The sequence below is a fragment of the Aptenodytes forsteri genome, unplaced genomic scaffold (assembly GCF_000699145.1).
Source record: "Aptenodytes forsteri isolate BGI_AS27 unplaced genomic scaffold, ASM69914v1 Scaffold11, whole genome shotgun sequence".
NCBI lineage: Eukaryota > Metazoa > Chordata > Aves > Sphenisciformes > Spheniscidae > Aptenodytes > Aptenodytes forsteri.
Genome location: NW_008794155.1, coordinates 1,081,602 through 1,101,330, shown reverse-complemented (window position 1 = coordinate 1,101,330; position 19,729 = coordinate 1,081,602). Strand labels below are relative to the sequence as shown.

General features: G+C 40.7%; 1 protein-coding gene across 1 annotated transcript in view; it reads left to right on the top strand.

Annotated features, from left to right (window-relative positions):
- Nucleotides 1–11,017: 11,017 nt before the first annotated feature.
- Nucleotides 11,018–19,729, top strand: part of ARHGAP15 (Rho GTPase activating protein 15) — a 373,794-nt gene continuing 365,082 nt past the window's right edge. Inside the window, exon 1 of the mRNA XM_009279645.1 lies at nucleotides 11,018–11,049. The gene's annotated coding sequence lies outside the window, so the exon portion shown is untranslated. The remainder of the gene's footprint in view (nucleotides 11,050–19,729) is intronic.

Sequence of the window (19,729 nt, the reverse complement as noted above, 5' to 3'; positions counted from 1 at the left end):
TCACCTGCCTCTGCGTTCTCCTCATTGCCTCTGAAAGGGTTATTTTTCCTGATTCCACAGCTGACTTTCTGTATCACTGAGACTGTAAAAACGGTTTTGATGTGACAACTATAAAATGTAGAATCTAAGAGTGAGGGGTAAATATAATGGTTAATAGCCTTTACAATAGGCTATCTTAAAAGTTCTTTGGCACATCAGCTTAGAAAAGGTTTCACCCACTAGAATGGGGGATTAAAGGGTTCACTCTTCATGATCTAGGACCAAAGCAGTGCTTTGGTTTCCCGAGCAGCCCAGTCAAAGCAAGTGTTAAGAAAACCTCTCTAGCACACCCCAACTGGATAAAACCCAGCAGCAAGTAGAGCAATGAGAGTTATTCTGGTAGAAAAGTATGTGGTGGAGTCATCAGCCTTACTAAGAAGAGCTGACTGGTGGGAGCACAACCCTGGGAGGATGGTCTCTGCATATTACACCATCGTCAGCCTAAGGGAATTCCATGTTTTTTTCCATTTTTATAAATAGATGCTAACCAACAGCTGCAATTGTGTAGAGCTATGGTGGGGGAGGACGGGCAGGTGCCACGCGAGCTTCAGCCTGGAGAGGTGTGCTGCCAAGCGTGCCAGAGCCATTGAGCCCAGCAGGAACTGGCAAAAAGTTTAAAGACATTTTTCACTGCTGAATTTAGAATCATAGAATCATAGAATCATAGAATCATTGAGGTTGGAAAAGACCTCTAAGATCATCGAGTCCAACCGTCAACCCAACACCACCACCCACTAAACCATGTCCCTAAGTGCCTCATCTACTCGTCTTTTAAATACCTCCAGGGATGGGGACTCAACCAATTTAGGGTGACTCTGCTCAGTGCAAGGGTAGCGGAAAGCCTAGCTCCCTTCGCTGGCAGTGCAGCCTGCCTTCGGGGTGCCTGACCTCCTCTCCACCCAGCAGGAAACCTCAGGACACAACTTGATTTCTACGGTTCACCATCCTGGTGTCAGGTATTTCAGTTTTACTGATTATGAAGTCGTGTTAAAGTGCGTTTCGCGACCTCACGCTTGGTTTCTAGAATCTAATGGTTGATTATGCTTCCTGCTTTCCTAGATCATATCCTGTTTAATGTACAGTTGTACAAAAAATGGTTTATTAAGATAATGACATACAATGTGTATAGTGGTATACTAAAAAATAGTGGAACTTTTAAACTGATGTGAAAATTCCATTTGTTATCATTGTTTATGACTTCTAGTTTGAACATAGTTCAGTGGCAGATTAATGAATTTATAAACCTCTTTATAGCATCGAAGTTTCATCTGTTGTTGAATGAACTTGAGTTAAATAAGGTAAACTCCTTCTGGACGAAAGCAGAAGTGCCAAGTACACTGAATTCTGGAAAGAAATTACTCTCAACTTCTCAAATTTAACTAATAAATCTATGACTAATGCTCTGTATCAGATATGGATGAAGGATAATGCTATGGGTCAATTTTTGGAAGATCCTATATTCTGTGGAAGTATGGACGTAGCATATGACTGCTTCATTTTCATTAGCATTCTTACTTTATTCAAGCTTTCTTGCCTTAACTGGATATTAAAACTGAAGTGATAAAATACAAGAAAAAGTATGAATCACCAAAATTACATGCTAAAGTCTGTTATGTTGACATTTTTCTGAATGAATATTGAAATGCTTAGCAAAAATAAGATCTTGAAGTTCCTCCATCAGTAATCAGACCCTGACTTTACTTGAAAAAAAATCCTTTTTATTTTTAGTTATGAAAAGCATGCTCTTAATTATAATGATGTTCATTAAAACAAATGCCTTGAAAGACTACTATTTTCAATTCAAAGGCTCTTCATAAAACATCTGAAAAAACCCATAATCTACACTAAATCTATCTTGGAAAAATCTTAGACAGAAAAACATACCAAATGAATGTATACGTTATATACGTACATCTATACGTGTGTATATGTGTGCTCTTCTTCAGAGAACCAAAAGGTTTGGTTCTGTCTTCTATTTTTTTTCACATTTATAGAAAGTGTAAGAAGTGGTTTAATTTGATGAAATCAAACATTCAATGAAACCAAAGGCGTTAGCTCTGAAATAAGACATCAGTTTTGCAGGGCTATAGATCCTTTGAACTTGGATGACATTGTCTCTGAGGACAAGATGTTTGATGAATTTTATACTTTAAAGTCTTTAGTAGGAAAAATTAGTCCAGAATCCATTCCTGTAGGACGGGAAAAAAATAATTCACTCTTCAAAAGATCAGGAGAAAAATGATGTCATTTTCTATTTCCCTTAAGTACCTTTCCTTCAGATGCTTATATTGGAAAAGGCTCGACAGCCATGAATTTAGGGGCTTATGCTCCTAGTGATCTGGGCATTTATGTCCTCTCTGCACAGAATATTAAGGAGAAAAAAACCCCGCCCTTAGAATATAAGGATAAAGGGATCTGTGGGTAAGATGGTCTTAAAAAATATCGCTGACTAATATTAATCTATTAATTTAATATAATGAACATAATGATTTGTGTAAAATTACGTTACCCCTGTTATATGCCAAGTCTGTTAGGAACAGCTGCTTTGCATTCAGTATATCATAATGACATACACTGCAGAGTTATAATGTTTAAATTTTTTTCATTAAGGTCCTATTTTAGATTTGCAAGCTTGTGCACAAGGGGAGAAGGGCTGGTGCCTCCATCGCACTGTCGCTGTTAAAGGTTATCAAAAACCCCTCTTGGCTCTGTGAAGAAATGAGTAATGAGTGCGAGTTGGTTTTGCAGACCCTGTTCCAAGGGAAGAATAAACCGGGATTAAAAAGTCTCGTGGAGAATATTTTTCCCAACAGGCCTGACTTTCAATGCTTTTTTTCTCAGAAGAACTAGAAGGGTCATGACAACTGAAGCTTGACATGAAGGTGAACTGATAACACAGGTGGGGAGGTGGACTATAATTAATTGAGCCTTTATAAACACACAGAGGCTGCAGCAGAGGTGCGGTTCTACTGACACTCCTGTCCACGTGCGTGACCAAGGAGTGGGGGCTGCTACCTGCAGTGCCACACCTAACGTCTTAAACTCCCTCAGTCCCTCTTTCCTAAATCCAAAATACTCTTAAAAACCTAAAAATATTCCCTAACCCTAAATACCACGTGCCTTTTGAACTGCTGACGGTACACTTTGTCCTATTGCAGAGCTTGTCTGGACTAATAGAAATAATGGATCTGGATGAATGCTTTTCACTGCTTAGAAAGCGTAATTCTGGCTGATAAGAAATCAGCATTGTAATATTTTTGCTAAACACCCCCCCACCCCAACATCAGACAAGAGTGGAGATGTTGTAAAACATGGCACTAGGCACCTGGTATCGATAACCTACATAAGTAACTGCAGCATGAGAATACCACAGTGCTGTGTACGTGCTTTAGGACAGTCCTTATTAAGTTTGGCAGATACAGAATAAAAAGGGGCTCATAAAAGCAAGATTACAAGCATGAACCAGAGGAAAAGGGAGGACAGAGTGGTCCTGAGAAACAAGGGAAAAGGAAGTATATGACTTCAGAGACCACAAACTATAGAGATTAGAAGGAACTGAAAAACTGGAACAGTCTCAAAAGCTATAGAATGAGAGCTATCAGGTTTCTATTTTTGCCTGCTTGAAGCAAACTGAAATTAAATGTATTTGTGTCGATGTGTTGGAGTGGTCTGAGTAAAGAACTCCTTATTTTCTGTAGATGGTTGCTGTGAAGAAGTCTTCCAAGAAGTGCAAACAGCCAACATATCTAATACTCGGCCTGGTGGCTATTAGTTGCAGACTTTAAAGCCTTTAGTAGGAAAAATTAGTCCAGAATCCATTCCTGTAGGACGGGAAAAAAATAATTCACTCTTCAAAAGATCAGGAGAAAAATGATGTCATTTTCTATTTCCCTTAAGTACCTTTCCTTCAGATGCTTATATTGGAAAAGGCTCGACAGCCATGAATTTAGGGGCTTATGCTCCTAGTGATCTGGGCATTTATGTCCTCTCTGCACAGAATATTAAGGAGAAAAAAACCCCGCCCTTAGAATATAAGGATAAAGGGATCTGTGGGTAAGATGGTCTTAAAAAATATCGCTGACTAATATTAATCTATTAATTTAATATAATGAACATAATGATTTGTGTAAAATTACGTTACCCCTGTTATATGCCAAGTCTGTTAGGAACAGCTGCTTTGCATTCAGTATATCATAATGACATACACTGCAGAGTTATAATGTTTAAATTTTTTTCATTAAGGTCCTATTTTAGATTTGCAAGCTTGTGCACAAGGGGAGAAGGGCTGGTGCCTCCATCGCACTGTCGCTGTTAAAGGGTATCAAAAAACCCTCTTGGCTCTGTGAAGAAATGAGTAATGAGTGCGAGTTGGTTTTGCAGACCCTGTTCCAAGGGAAGAATAAACCGGGATTAAAAAGTCTCGTGGAGAATATTTTTCCCAACAGGCCTGACTTTCAATGCTTTTTTTCTCAGAAGAACTAGAAGGGTCATGACAACTGAAGCTTGACATGAAGGTGAACTGATAACACAGGTGGGGAGGTGGACTATAATTAATTGAGCCTTTATAAACACACAGAGGCTGCAGCAGAGGTGCGGTTCTACTGACACTCCTGTCCACGTGCGTGACCAAGGAGTGGGGGCTGCTACCTGCAGTGCCACACCTAACGTCTTAAACTCCCTCAGTCCCTCTTTCCTAAATCCAAAATACTCTTAAAAACCTAAAAATATTCCCTAACCCTAAATACCACGTGCCTTTTGAACTGCTGACGGTACACTTTGTCCTATTGCAGAGCTTGTCTGGACTAATAGAAATAATGGATCTGGATGAATGCTTTTCACTGCTTAGAAAGCGTAATTCTGGCTGATAAGAAATCAGCATTGTAATATTTTTGCTAAACACCCCCCCACCCCAACATCAGACAAGAGTGGAGATGTTGTAAAACATGGCACTAGGCACCTGGTATCGATAACCTACATAAGTAACTGCAGCATGAGAATACCACAGTGCTGTGTACGTGCTTTAGGACAGTCCTTATTAAGTTTGGCAGATACAGAATAAAAAGGGGCTCATAAAAGCAAGATTACAAGCATGAACCAGAGGAAAAGGGAGGACAGAGTGGTCCTGAGAAACAAGGGAAAAGGAAGTATATGACTTCAGAGACCACAAACTATAGAGATTAGAAGGAACTGAAAAACTGGAACAGTCTCAAAAGCTATAGAATGAGAGCTATCAGGTTTCTATTTTTGCCTGCTTGAAGCAAACTGAAATTAAATGTATTTGTGTCGATGTGTTGGAGTGGTCTGAGTAAAGAACTCCTTATTTTCTGTAGATGGTTGCTGTGAAGAAGTCTTCCAAGAAGTGCAAACAGCCAACATATCTAATACTCGGCCTGGTGGCTGTTAGTTGCAGTGGTGGTACGTTCCCCCCCCTTCCCCCCCCAAACCTGGATACCCCCGTATACCAATACCCCGATACCAATAACCAGTAAGATTTCCTGACATCTCCCGGATCATATGAAGATGTACAATAGCAATTGCCTGTCAGGAGGAGGGAGCTGGGGAAAAGGGCAGCTGAGTACAGCCATGTATAAAAACTAGAAGTATCCTTGTATTACATGGGCAAATAAAATCATAGGAAGCGATTGGAACTGACATACTGAATTATTTAATTCGAATAACTGCTTCAAGTCTTTGATAAACTGATTCAATTTTTTGTTTCCCAGTCCATTTCAGGCAGCATGGTCTCCCCTGAAAGCTTCTGGACATGAGAAAGGACAATCATCTCTCTGCAGAGGACTTTTACTGCCTGCATCTGACTTTCTCTTGTTTTTGACTTCTTTCTTCTGGCACAACTGCCCGGGCAGTTCTGACTCACTCTGTGATGGCAGCGTGGGAGGGAGCAGAGCGAGAGCAGAGCCTACCACACGGATAAAAGCTGTATTAGGAAGAGACAAGCAATGACTTCAGCAATTCTTATTTCCACTAGATTTGATGGGGGCCACGTTATTTTTACGAATGCCTTGCCATTGCTGTATGCTTACGTTTATCTTTTTGTGAATGTGGAATTTGATACTGCAGAAATGAGCCTCTTCTTCCTCAAAGGCTGAAGCAAAAGAAGAGAATGTACCAGAACATCTCAGCTTTCTTCTGCATTCGTCCCCAGCGTGGGATTTTACAGGGCTTGATACTTTCCCCACTGTTGTTCACCATGTAGCTGAAGCTTTTTTAATAGAGGTAGAAACAACACTGGCTGGAGTTTATATCAAGGACATCCACTTCATACTTCCTTTACTGTGAAAACGTTGACAGTTTTTGGAACATCTCCAGTCAACAAGCTATTGGCGTGGAGAGTTTGGGTCACACCTGAAGCCAGTGGTGAACAGCAGGGAGAAGAGAAGGGCTTCGAAGAGGGTTTTGCTAGCGCCACTTTGTAACTCGGACTTGATCACGGGTGCATAGATTAAGATATTGTCACCCAAAGTGCATGACTCATTTGTCTTTTTAAGGTCCGTTATTGTGTGATGTAAAACCACCTTTTTGGCAGTTTGGTATTGTAACACTTTTAGCACTCGGAGGCCTAACACTCCAGAAAATGCATTTACACTGCATTTAAAGCTTGCATGTAACTAAATGCTGTCAAGGAAAGTCTTTACATAATGCATCAACATATGCTGTGTTTTTGTCTCTTTTTAGTACAGTATAGCTATACAATGGGTCGGAGTGGCTTTTCTAAGTTATTAAAAATAGCCCTAGGCAAGGCTGGCCTTTAAAATAAGTGTCAAGATCCCTAAAACACCTGGGAAAGAAAGAGAAAAGGATCAGTTTGGATTTATATAGAACTTTCTTACCTAGTAGTTTTCATTAACTTCAGTGTCCTAATTTTTTTTTTTTTAAACAGCAAAAAATTACATTAAGTAGGCTTGAAAAATGATGAGTGTAAAAATAAAGAAATATGTTATTTCCTTAGCTATGAATATTTCTAAATCCAAACCTCATTATAAGGCAAAAAATCTCTATTAGAAAGTAAATGTCCAGAGAATTCTGTCCTAAACTTCTCTGCTGCTTTGTAAAGTATATATGTTATCAAAACTTCAGCTGCTCAGCTATTAAGAGATGTTTTAATGCAAGATCATTCGTCTCCTAAAATTTGAGTATTGTGGGTTTTAGACCTCAAGCGCATATGTTCCTTCCATATAGCCGACATTAAACTGCTGGAGAATCTCTAAAGATCTATTTTCTACCACCTGTGACTTTTTTTTTTTTAATATCTTTTGTGTTTTTAAGGCTGCGGTAAGTAAAATTGATTGTTTAGGGAAAAAATCAGCTCAGAGTAAAAGGTTTTGGAAGATGATACCAGAATGTTTATAATGCATGTTATGGTTGAGAGGGTTGTGTGAATTTAACCATTACTGTATAATTACATTGACATCTACATACAAGCTCCTGCATAATAAACATTTATTGCCCAAGCAGGTAATATTAGAGACTGCTGTTAAAATGGACTATAAACTATTGGAGCTGTTACATGGCCATGTGCATGGCCTTCTCGATACATAAGAATGTGCTCCTAGAAACGTTTTTACTGGGATTAAATATTCAAGGTCCTTATAGCAAAAAAAATAATGGCTACTGAATGGACATCAGCTCTCTGAGCAAACAGTTGCTAGGAGCAAGAATATGAATTACTGTCCATACAGACATAATTCTTTGTTCTCCTTTTTAATTTAAATATTTTAAAACCTGCTACCAATATGAAAAAATATCATTCCTCTGGTGAAGAATGTGGGATAATACATTATTACTTCATTATCACATAGTCTACTACTTTCCTAGGGTTTTTCCCAGTGAATAGCAAAGTTTTGGAACTTTATCCATTTTCATTAATAAAAAATTATTTTCTTCTGGAACCAGCCATTGCATGCCCAGTTGTTCTTCCAGGCTTGTGCCTGCATGGTATCCAGGTTTGCATTGTCTGTTACGGCTTGATTTACCTGCTGAATTAGATTTGCCACCGGGTGCCTGCTATACAAGCCAGACTATGGGCTGCCTGTCAGTCACTCCAACAGAGAGTAAAGGCTGAACGAAGCGAAAAGAAAAAAAGCCAAGTTTTCTTTCCCCCTCAGGAGACTGCTGGTCCAGAACAAGTCTTGGAATCACTGTTCAAGCAGCTGATGAAACTTATGATACTTCTTGAATTTATTAGAACTGAGTTGGTAACAGCTGCTGGGCATTCAGCATCCTCAGTCAATAGTGATTTTTAAAACTGCTGGTTTAGCCTTAACGCTCTGAGCTCTCAGTTATGAGATGTGGAAATCTGGATGTTCACCAACTTGATGACATGTCTCATAAGCAATGACGCCATGAGTCACTGAAATAGGGACAAGAAATCTGAGCTTCAGAAATGACACTCCATCTTTAACTTGCACAGCAAACACACAAAGACCAACCTATCGAGCAGCAATCTGCTCCAGGTAATGCCTATGCAGTTTCTTTTTCCTGTTTAGTTTTACTTAGATTATATGAACTCTTGGATTTTGCTAAACTGGTTTTTTTGCACATCTAAAGTATTTTCAGCCTTCCAGAGATCACACAGGAAGCTCGTGCTGCATAAGTGTAAGCAGTATGCAAAGCTGCCATCCTTTTATAGAATTTTGTCACTACTGATACACTGTCAAAGGGATGCAAAGGAAATGAGACGGAATTTGCAACTTGACTTGAAATGTTAGGTGTACAGAGAAAGATATTTTCATGAAAATGTCACGTCCCCGGTAATCTAGGTTTTGGACAAGGTAACACAGGCAAGTCCTGCTGCGGTATTTTACAGGTTCGCTGATGGTTTCTTCACATTTTAGTGATGAAGTTCTGTTTTCCGCACTGTTCACAAATATGTTGTAATTGTAAAAATGCTTTTGATGATTTTATTTGAGATTTTTATTTTTTATCTTTTATTTTTATTAAGATCTACATGGCTACAATAGATTTTTCAATTAAAATTTATTCCATATGACAAAATTAGTTGAAACATATACTGTTTTTAAAAGAGCTAGCAATTAATTAGTGCTCCTGCAGGTTCTTTAAGCACTAGCAGTTGTTAGTTTACAGAAAAGCACAGTATTGCTTTCTCACCTCCTCACACCATTCATACAAAACGTCCACTTTTTTTGTTCCAAAAGTCCACCTTTAAAATACATACCTAAAATGCAGTGCCTACAAAAAAAGGATATTTTAGCTTAGAACGGTGAAGACCAGCTGTCGTGCTGTTCAATTCCTTCTCCTGTCTGTACGTGTGTGTTACATCTTGGCATACGTAGTAAGCGTTTGGGAACAAGGACGGTCTTGGTTCTGGCGTTGTATGGCCTTTAGCATAATTGGATCTTTGGCCATGAAATGGAGGTTGTAGAAGTTACTACAAAATCAATAATAATAATGTAAGGGTCACTCTATAGTCTAATAGTTCTGCCATTCCTTCAGCGGTGCTATGTTCCCCCTTTTTCTTTCTGGTATTCTCCTTGAGTCCCTGAAGGTCTTGCTTCCCCATGTGCTTCAGTAAGTGCATGATGTACTAAGGCTGTTCTCTACAGGAACTTTCTTGCATCTTTTTTTTGCTACAATAGGAAATGATCTGCCTGCAAATCAGTCTTTCCTTTGCAGCCTTGTAAAATTTGTCACGATCCCTTTCTAGGTCTTCCTAAGCTCCACTCTAGCCTCAGCCCCAGCCCTTGTTTCCTAACTGTCTCTGCCCTTTCTCCATGGGATGTTCTGCAGGATCCTCCTTTAGGGCACCCAGTGAATTTCTTGCTGGACATCTGCACAGATGGAGCACATCTTCTTGAGGAACTCCACTGGCACCCCCTGTCAATAGGTTTCATTTTACTTCACTGTTGGGACAAATCCTTAAACTTCAGGATGGCCTTGATTTTCTCAGGTTATATGGCAGCTCTTTGTTTTATTGTGGGAGATAATCAAAAAAGATCCCCCTATTCTGCCAAAGCATCAACAGAGGGCTCTGCAGCCTGACCAGCACCGTGATGGTCCTCGTACACACATCACAACCACCCTGCCCTGCAAGGGAACCCCCACTGTACCGGGGAGATGAGCCCTCATTTTGTAAGTCGAGCTAGAAATACTAGAAAGATACCATCGTTCCTTGCTGAAAAAAGGCTATGGGGGAAGACGTTGGTGAAGGCATATGCAAGGAAGGGGTTTTTCTAGACCCCTGAAGATGCAGATCTGCGTCTGAATCTGCTGGTTCTTTGGGTTCCCCCTGCCTGAGAGGGACCGTTATGGTGTGAGATGCTGCGGGAAATGAAGTGGGGCAGCAGCTGTGTGTGCCTGTGCTTCTCCAGGGCTGCTTCATGGAGAAGTAGTAAACCAGAAAATCAAAGAAACAGAAGTGTTTATCTGGGTGACCTTCACCAAGCAATAGTACAAGTCATTTTTTTTTTTAGTAGCAAACTCTCTGATTGGCTAGAATTTGTTATTTTATAAATCTAAAGTAACAGTATGGTAAGTGGCACGTTTACTAAAGCTACATTTCAAAATAGCAAAGCAGATTTGTTGCAAGCTATTTATTTCAGTATTCAAAGGGTTTCACTGAAGGTAAGAAAAGGGAAGTTGTCTTGAGGCTTAGAATCGTAATTCCTTTCAGCATTTCCTTTTAAACCTCATGTTTACTTTCTGCAAAAACTAACCCTCCCTGTTTGTTGCAATTTTAACAGAGGAGCTGCTTTCATACTTTAAAATTTTGCTTTTTATCCAGTCCAGAAGAGTTTTGCACTAAACCTGGGTGTAAGTTGCTCACTGGTGAGATGGTTCGCTTCTGCCGTTGCAGGAAGTGGTTTTATTTTACTTTTTTTCCTGCTTTCTTTCTATCTTTATGAGCTGTGGGAGATTAACCCAAATGCTGTCTATAGACATGTGACCTAGATGTTTTCCGTTTTTTGAAATAGTTAAAACTGTTGCTGGTTGATGGCAGTCTGAGATGAGACGACGTCGTCTGTGAGGCTGTAGGTAAGGAGCCTTAAATTCATCTTAATGCAGTTTAGGAAACCTGTTGCTAAAGTTTTTTAAAATAATCATAACTGCATGTATTTTGTATGTGTTCAATACGGATTATGTTAATTACACAATTATTTTGTTTCTGTTGGTGTTTGTGAATTTGAAAGCAATGAACAGCAACGTAGAGGGTACGGATGTAAAATGATGTTTTAAAAGCAAATTTAGTATTCAGAATCTAGCAAATCGGTTGCATCCTATGCAAGAGGCAACTATATCTGACCCTCTCTAGTATCCCAAACCACTAATCACTTCTCTTATCCCTGCCGGTACTAGCTAGTTGTCCCCAAAAGGTAGAAAAGGCTGGTGGCACTGGCTGGGAAATGGGATTAGATCCCGTTTCCTAGCATTTGCTTTTGCCGGGTGCAATTTAGCCCTGTTTGACTAACTGGCTTCCCTGCTAGTGACCACGAGGGAGGTGATTAGTAGTAGTGGCTACTGTAAGAGTTAGTGAGTGGTAAGGGTAGGTACCTAGTTGATACTCGGTATCACTACAGACTGAAAAGATCGATAGAGGGATCTCTTGCCCTGCTCCGTATCAAAAAGTTTGGTACCACTCTATTATTCATCAGTGGTGCTAATAGGAAGAGGACATGGGGATGCATGGGGGACACTGTACAAAAAATATCCTTGGTTTGTCTATGGGCACTCTCAATGCTGTTCCTCATGGGGCTGTTCAATGGAGATGTCATGGTAGCATGTTTCCTGCATGAGGCTGTTTAGATCCAGGCTAATTCCTCCTCTGCTTCCGTGTTGGGCAGAAAAAGGTTGTGTGTCCCGAGTCCCCATCTCACTCGAAGCTTTCTATCAGAAAAGATCGCTTTGCATTGCCGTCAGTGGGCAAATACTGCTTTCTGGCCTTCAGAGACTTGCAGGGAAATAGTAATTTAGGAAGATGTTCAAATCACACAATATAATGCTTTGATTATGGGCCACAGAAAGGAGAGCCAGAATTAGCAAGATTTGTTCTATGGTGAAGATTTGTTTTCCTGGTAACGTGTAGTTTGCTGTAAACTTTGTGACATGTACTCATGTTTGTAACTGATAACCTTACCTTAAGAAGCAACTTGTTTTTCTTTTGGAAATATGGGTCAGAGTTGAAAGATATCACATGTGGCTTGAAGCTCATTTTGAAATTGTGCATACTAATTGGAGACAGATTTTAGCGTAGTGTTGTAAGATTACATTTCAAATTTTCTGTACTTTTTGGAGAAAAAAAGCTGTCCTGCCTGCATACACAAATCAGCACAGACAGGGAAATTGTATAAAAAGAACATGTTCTCTTCCTGGGTTGTGTTTGTAGTGGTTTTTATGTTACTGCTGTAATGTCTTAGAGTCATTTGAAATGCATTTTCCGCAGAGCTGTGAGATTTGGTAGTTTGAATTCTCAGAGTTATTTTTCTTTATTTTCTCCCTTCCCTGCAACTTACCTCTTTGTGTCCAAAGGAAATTCATTTAAAAGCAGCATCTCTTGTTCACTTTACCTCTCAATCCAATTACATCTGTAATACACATTTGTTCATTTTCTTTTCCAAATAGAGTGAACAGCTGAAGCACTCTCTGTATTTTAAAGCTCCTGCTGTACATTATTATTGAATTACAAAAAAATTTTGCCTTTTTGGCAGCATTTATTGTAGAAACTTCCTTTTGCTTTGATACAAGAGATACCCTAGCTTGGAAGAGATACTCCATCTTCTTCCAACCAAGCATGAGTGTGTGGCCCCCCTCGGTAGTCCCTCTCACCGGGGCTGGGATTGCCAGGGCAGCAGAGGAGAGATCTGTATCAGACCACGGTCTCGGGCATGTTCCTCCCCAGCTGGAGTGAGGCAGGAACCAGAAATTAAGATGGTGACAGAGACACATTTCAGTTCTAATCCTGATGTTTGGGTGGCACAACACCACAACCTCTGGTGTGGTGCTAGCTTGATTGAAACAGCTGTACATAGCTCTGGTTTGGATTTCTCTATCTATTTCTGGTCCCAGCAGTTATTACTTCTTTGCAGTGATGAACTTCAGGCCAGGCTCTAAAAAATAGTATCCCATGCAAGTGGGATGGAGCACCCATCGTGATCACTAGTGCTGTAGGGAGGACAGCTTTTGCTGTGCTGCTTAGAGACTTCAGCTTGGTTCTCTGCTAAGCCGTCTTGCAGACTTTTAGCAGTCGGAACTGCTGTATTATGGCCTGTTTCTATTGAGTCACATGGAACTTAGTGGGTTCTAGGCAGCATCTTCTGAATTTTTTGAGGCTCACAGTGTGTAATTCTGATACTTGCCTGTTTTTCTTGACTTTTTTTTTAGATGCTGCTGTGCTGTGTCAGCTCAATCAGTGCGAGCTGCTAACCATTTAGAGTTGTTAAAGCCTGCATGCTGCTAAAAACTTTCTCTTGATGTTGGAGAACTCTGTTTAGTGTTTAGGTGTGTTCTTAATTAGAAACCTGAAGCATGGCAGTTGTACCGAATGTATCCTAATCCTGTATATGTAGGTGTTGTTTGGGCTGATCTCTTTTAAAGACAAAACAAAGCATCACTTGAGCTCTAGCTAAAGTCTCTACGTTTCACTTTTCTCCTAAGTAAGACTCCTACCTGGATGCATCAAACCTATTTCTCAGTGCTACAAAGACAGGACCTGGTACTGGTGGATACCATCTATATGAAGATGTTTTGATTGTTTTCCTGGTTTCATTTGTTGATAACATTAGTCCTGAAGGAAACAGATGGGATAAAATTTTGGCCCAGCTGTTGACCATGTATCTTCCATGATAATTCAAGTGCCATTCAGAGCACAACAGCAGATTTCTTTACCTGGCTACACAACCTTCACAAAACTGCCCCTTTTTCCATCCTGTGGTGGCTTCCAACAGCTTTTGTCACCATCAAACTTACTGCTGTAATGTCCTCTTAGTCTCAGAGTAGGCTGAAGGCCCTGCTGCCTTCAGCTTGCTCACAATGGCACACCACCCTGTTGGGTGTGCATTTGGGAACCCGTGAGCTTGGTCTAGGTCAGGAAGCATTGGTGTTACCTGCTTCTGAAACCTTCTCAGAAGATTGGTCTGCTTCAACCAGAGGTCTCAATGAATCTTAATTTCCCTGACAACTCTCTTCATCGACAACTGAAGGACAGAGGTGGTTGTTCTTTTGCTGTGCTGGATGGTACGACTGTGCCTTCATGCACTCGACATGCCTCTGTCAGTCTTCCCTGCTTTGAGAAATACTATAAAAAGGTTGTTTTGGAGACTCACTACAAAACAAACCCTGCTAGCTCCTCATGCACAGGGACTTCCTCAATGCAGATCTGTTTTCATTTTAAGAGTGAGACCTCCTATCTGTGTGGGCTGACAGACCTCTGATCCGAGCCTGTGGACTCCCATCATCTTTATTACAACTTGAAGCATCTTGGGGTGCAAACTTCCAGGCTGGCTGAAATAGGAGCAAAAGAAAATGTTATTCGATTTTTTTTAAGGTAGCTGTCTGGATGAGAAAAGCAGGCATTAGTTTTCTGGGCACGGATATTTAGGTGTGGCAAACTGACCATGAGGCAAATCTAAGTCATGTTAGAGCTCAGTCTGTGGACGCAGCCAGGTCATGCTGGAGCAGATTTTCAGTGCATTATTGGCTCATGCTGAAGTCACCTGGAAGTGTTGAGGTCTGGCATGTGTAAAAGTGAGTCCTGTTTGCCAGAAACTAAGAACCCCAAATTCATACATGCTTGAAATTTTGGCCTTTTTCGCTTCATTTCTCTGTATTTGCATTCGTCTTACTTAGCATGAGAAAGAACTGTTCTGGGAATTAAGTAGGAAAGATATCAGAGTGTTATTTAACCGATATTGGTATTCTCCAAATTAGCTTCTAAACTTCTGGAGGTATGTGCAAGTTACATAGTAAAATACTAACTCGGACAGTGCACAGATACCCACTGAAGCATTTCTTCAATAAATTAACTAAGCAAGTTTGATATTGCTATGGTTAGTGGTTTAAGGTTGTTTAAGACACAATGCTACACTTCCTGCCATTTGAGATTGACAGACATTAAATCATTCACTTGTAGTTAAGCCGGGTATTGTGGGTTTGTACTGTGGTTTTTCATGAATATTTCTTCCAAAGTCTGTGCCCGGTGCACTAAACAGGTGCAGTCCTCGAACAAATGAACTTAAAATTACTTCTGATTCCTTCTCCAAGACATCCATCAGTTTTCAGCACAACTGCAACATGATAAGGGAGAGGAAGAAAAGAATGAAGAAAAACCAGAAGTGAATGTGGCTTAGAGCTGAAGAGACGTGCTTTAAGTATGTGCTTGCTCTTTGTTTCTTATTCCTTTTCCTGCCACACCCTGAGCAAAGCCACCACTGTATTTGGTGCTGAATCAGATACCGAAGCACCTATCTGAACCAGATACCGAAGCTCCTCCTAGGCAAGGCATAGGGCATAGCACCTGTACTTTTCTTCTCTGCTGCTCAGGATGTTACTAAACTCTCTTTCTTTGCGGGTGAGGAGGGAAATGACACAGATATTTTGTGAAGACAGTTGAAGCTCTGGAGTTCTGCCTCCACGAGAGTCACTTCCATGGCCGGTGGGTTCGTCACCAATCTGTTGGGTGTCAGGATGCTCTCAGCTTTTCTGGTGTTTCTGCTGCAGCTGTGGTTCAGGAGACACCTGCTGCTGGGCCAGCCAGATGTCTGCTTGGGACAGTGGAGTTGGAAGAACTGAACAGTCCCCGGTGGGGGAATGGACCCAACAGAAGCCTCCCTGGGCTTCCTCAGGCAAAATGCATTTCTCGCTAATGGTTTTGCCACAAATGAATCAACATCTTCCAGTAGGAAGATGTTACATCAGACTTTCCAACTGGCCAAGCTGCTCTGACACATGCTGCCTTTTGTACTTCGCGCTGAGTAGTGCTGAGGCTTGATCTAGAAAGATTAATGTTTCTATTATCGTCAGTACATTGCATGCTTGGTTACTTTATTAGCAAAAAAAGCAAAATATAGTAACCAGTAGTAATGAGTAATCAAATTCTTGTGATGATTTTTGAACTAGGAGATGGCACTAATCCATCCACTCTTCTTGGAGTGGCAAAGGAAGAGGAAACAGAGCAAGTAAAAGCATCTCAGTTCCTCCTCATTCATTAATCCCTAGGCCCTGGTAAAGGCAACGCGTGCCCCCAGTTTTAGCAGATGCTTAGAGAATCTCGTCTCTTCAAACCATTCTTGGATTTCCTTTGGACAGTCTAGCACTGGCTCTGGATTCAATAATATGGAGTTGTATAGGTCTGAGATGTTCAGAATTGCTGCAGAGATTTTAATTGGAAAATTTCTTTTCTAGTTTTAATTTTCATCTAAAGTTTGAGGCTCTTTATAAAATCTTTCCTGGAGTGTGAGTGAGTGAAGAGAGGGAATCTATTAAGATACGGAGCAAAAATTGTATAAAAGAAAAGAATGAAAGAAGTTAAATCCAGAAATTTCTTACCAGACTTGTATCATGCATAAGGGTGCAGATGTTTAGGGAATAATGTTGATGCACTGTAAGGACATTTTAACTCAGGTGCGTAGGACTGCAAGTGCTCACTTGAGCTGAGTGCAGCAATTTCAGCCGACAAGGGATTTGAGCAGTCTATCAGCTCCGCATGTTACCACGCTGCCTAATAAAGCCACAGCTGACAGCAGATGTAATACTTGTTTAGTATTTTTGCTCTTAACAATGTTGGGGGCAGATGAATGGCGGCCAGTCTTCTCACACTATGACTGTTGGTGTTCGCACGCGGATCTGGCACCGTCGCACTCCTGCTGTCGTTGCTGCTGACTCTGACTGCTTCTACGAACTGCAGCACATCTGTGGTGGGACTAGTGGTGCAGGTGGGCTCTGGTCCCCTGGCCTGCGGAAAGCATGCATACAAGGTTTCTGGAGTCATCTTGAACCACCTTAGTGAAATAAAGTTTTCATTGGTCCCTCACAAAACAATGTACATTTGCAGTAAAAATTGTAGATATAATTAACAGAGCTTATGCTCAAACTTCTTGCATAATTAAAGAAATTTTATTTTTGACACAATACCCTTGGTATTTCCACTTTGCTGAAAGTAGACATCTTAGCTACATAATGTGATATCAGACACTATCACATAAAACAAATGCTTTTGTCTTCTCCCTGCTTTGCCACGTGGTGCTGAAGAGCAGCGCGGTGGGGCAGGCACGCCTGCCGCCTTCTGCTCCGCTCTGGGCCACGGCAGAGGCAGCTGGTGAAGAAAGCAAACAGGGGGCCCCACGAAATGCAGAAGAGGGGCTTGCTCGATGCAAGCCGCAAAGAATTTCCCCTTTGAGTTCCTGCTGTAGCTTAAAAGTTTTCTCCTAAAATTGTAGGTGCCGGCTCTGCTGTGTTTCACAGCAGCGTCTCTTACAAGAGCAGCACCGGGAGCTCTGCAAAGGAAAATGGAGATGGAGTGTGGGAACAGATTAAAAGTGTCTGGAGCTTTTTTTTTTTCCCCCCTCAGATGGGAAGTGGGAGCAGTGAGAAGAAGTAAGGGAGCAGCTGCAGGATCACAGCACAAAAACTGCTGCAGATATGTATGGAGGAAGATTGAGAGAGGGTAGGAGGGACAGTTTCATGTGCACAGCACAGGGAATCGAACATTATCCCGGGGAGTGGGAGGGAGGGGGTCTTGCTGTCCGAATAAGGGACAAGCCTCTTGTTGTAGACACTCTTGAGGCAGGTAGTGTCAGAAAGAAAAAGTTTTATTATGAGTTTATTTTTTAATTTGTTTTTGAAGTCTGAGAAGCTTTAAAGCCTTTCCTATTCAACTATCTCAGTACCTCAGTTTGACAGACGTGTCTTCTGTAGGATGATGGGTATATGGAACTGCAAAATGGATTAAGACATGGTAAATGTGCATTTAAACTACTAAGTTGAGGGACTCTAAGAGGTGAAAACAACTGCCACTGCTTCACCAAAGGCTTAACAGAGCTCAAGAAGGCATTTTTTTCTAGTGAAGGGGCTGCTGCTGCTGCAGGAACTGAGGACCAGGAGGCAAACTGAGGCATGACTTACAACTGCTCCAAGTGTTCAGTAGTGCATAACTGATTTAGAGGTAGAGTGGGATAAAACTTGTATATTGTCTTACTCAGTGATGAACATCAGGTGCTTCCTCCACTGTGGATCAACCAGTGGAGCACGTGCACGTACATGAATGTGGTGCAGGTCACAAATGTGCTGTAACGTCTTACCCGAGCTGGCCTTGTGATAGCTTGTTTATACAGCCGCTGTCAAATTGAAACCGAAATTTCTGTTGGCAAAGCTGTGAAATTTAGAACTTATAGGACGTTTGTTTCTTTGGCTATTTGCAGCAAGCCTTCAGGCATTTAGAAAATATTTTTCTAATACATCAGTTCGTCTTGCGGTACTAACTCTTCCACTTCTCTATAGAGAATGGGTTGTTCCAAAATTACCATCACCACATGTCTAGTTCAGGTAAGCATGGAAAGTTTGGATGAATATCTGAATCTCTGTGAGGAGAAGTTCTGCAAAATTGAGCTGGAAGTATTTCAAACAGCCTTACTTTGAAATTTCTGTCACTTCTGCTTCTGCTTGTATCTGTAAATACTGCAAGAATAACCTTTCCCATAGTATCTCATCACTTCAGATCTGGCAACATTAAAAGTAACAACACTTTTCTGAACATTTAGGCTATAGGAACAGATTTCTTTCAAGCACCGGAGAAAATTTGTGATTCTTATGTGATCTTCCTAGAGAAAACATTGGATTCTTTTTATTCAGAATTAGACAGCTTTAAACTAAAAAGTTACTGTACGACAACTATCATCTGCAGATGTAAAATGAGTTTAGAGGTCTGACCTTCTCTAGCACTTCTCAGGTCTTATTTGGTGTTAAATCAATTAAATTGTTATGAACTTTTATGATGCTGGGAACTACTTGCTGTCATTGGTCTAATGACTAAACCATACTCATTCTGCTCTTCAGTGTTGTAGGATGCGTTAGAAGTGTTACATATCGGACGATACTCATAGTTTGGTTTTCTAACACTGTGTATATATGACCAATATTCATCATTTGAAGGATTGTAGTCTAGCTTGCACAGCATGGAAAACGGAGGCAGGTGTCGCAGATCAGATGCACTCCAGAAAGAAATGAAACACGCTGCCAGCAGGAAGACCTAGAAGTAGCAATTTTTCCCAGGCATGTTCTTTTACATATTCAACTGAAATTCTACTATGGACGACTGTTCCCAGAACATATGCAGGCCAAACTGTACACAAAGTTCCACTTGAAACTGAGATATTAAATTGACATAAGAGTGGTGAAAATAGACTCCATTATGCTATCCCATATGATATATTGGGACAGACGAACTTTTGAAACAACTGTTACCTTTCCTGAGACCTTCACATGTAATATAATTAAGAAACTAAGTGATGCAAGAAGAGACATGACCATATGCAGTCACTTGCTGACTTGAAGAAACTCTTTTACCCTATTGCATGTGGTTTTGTTGTTTCCAATAATATCCTAGCGGTATTTCCTAGCAAGCTTTCATTTGTGCAGGGAAGTCCTGTAGATAGCAAGTCATGAAGGCTTACAGGTTTAGAGAGGAATCTGTAAATCCATTAAATATGGATGCGAAGAGTTTGTC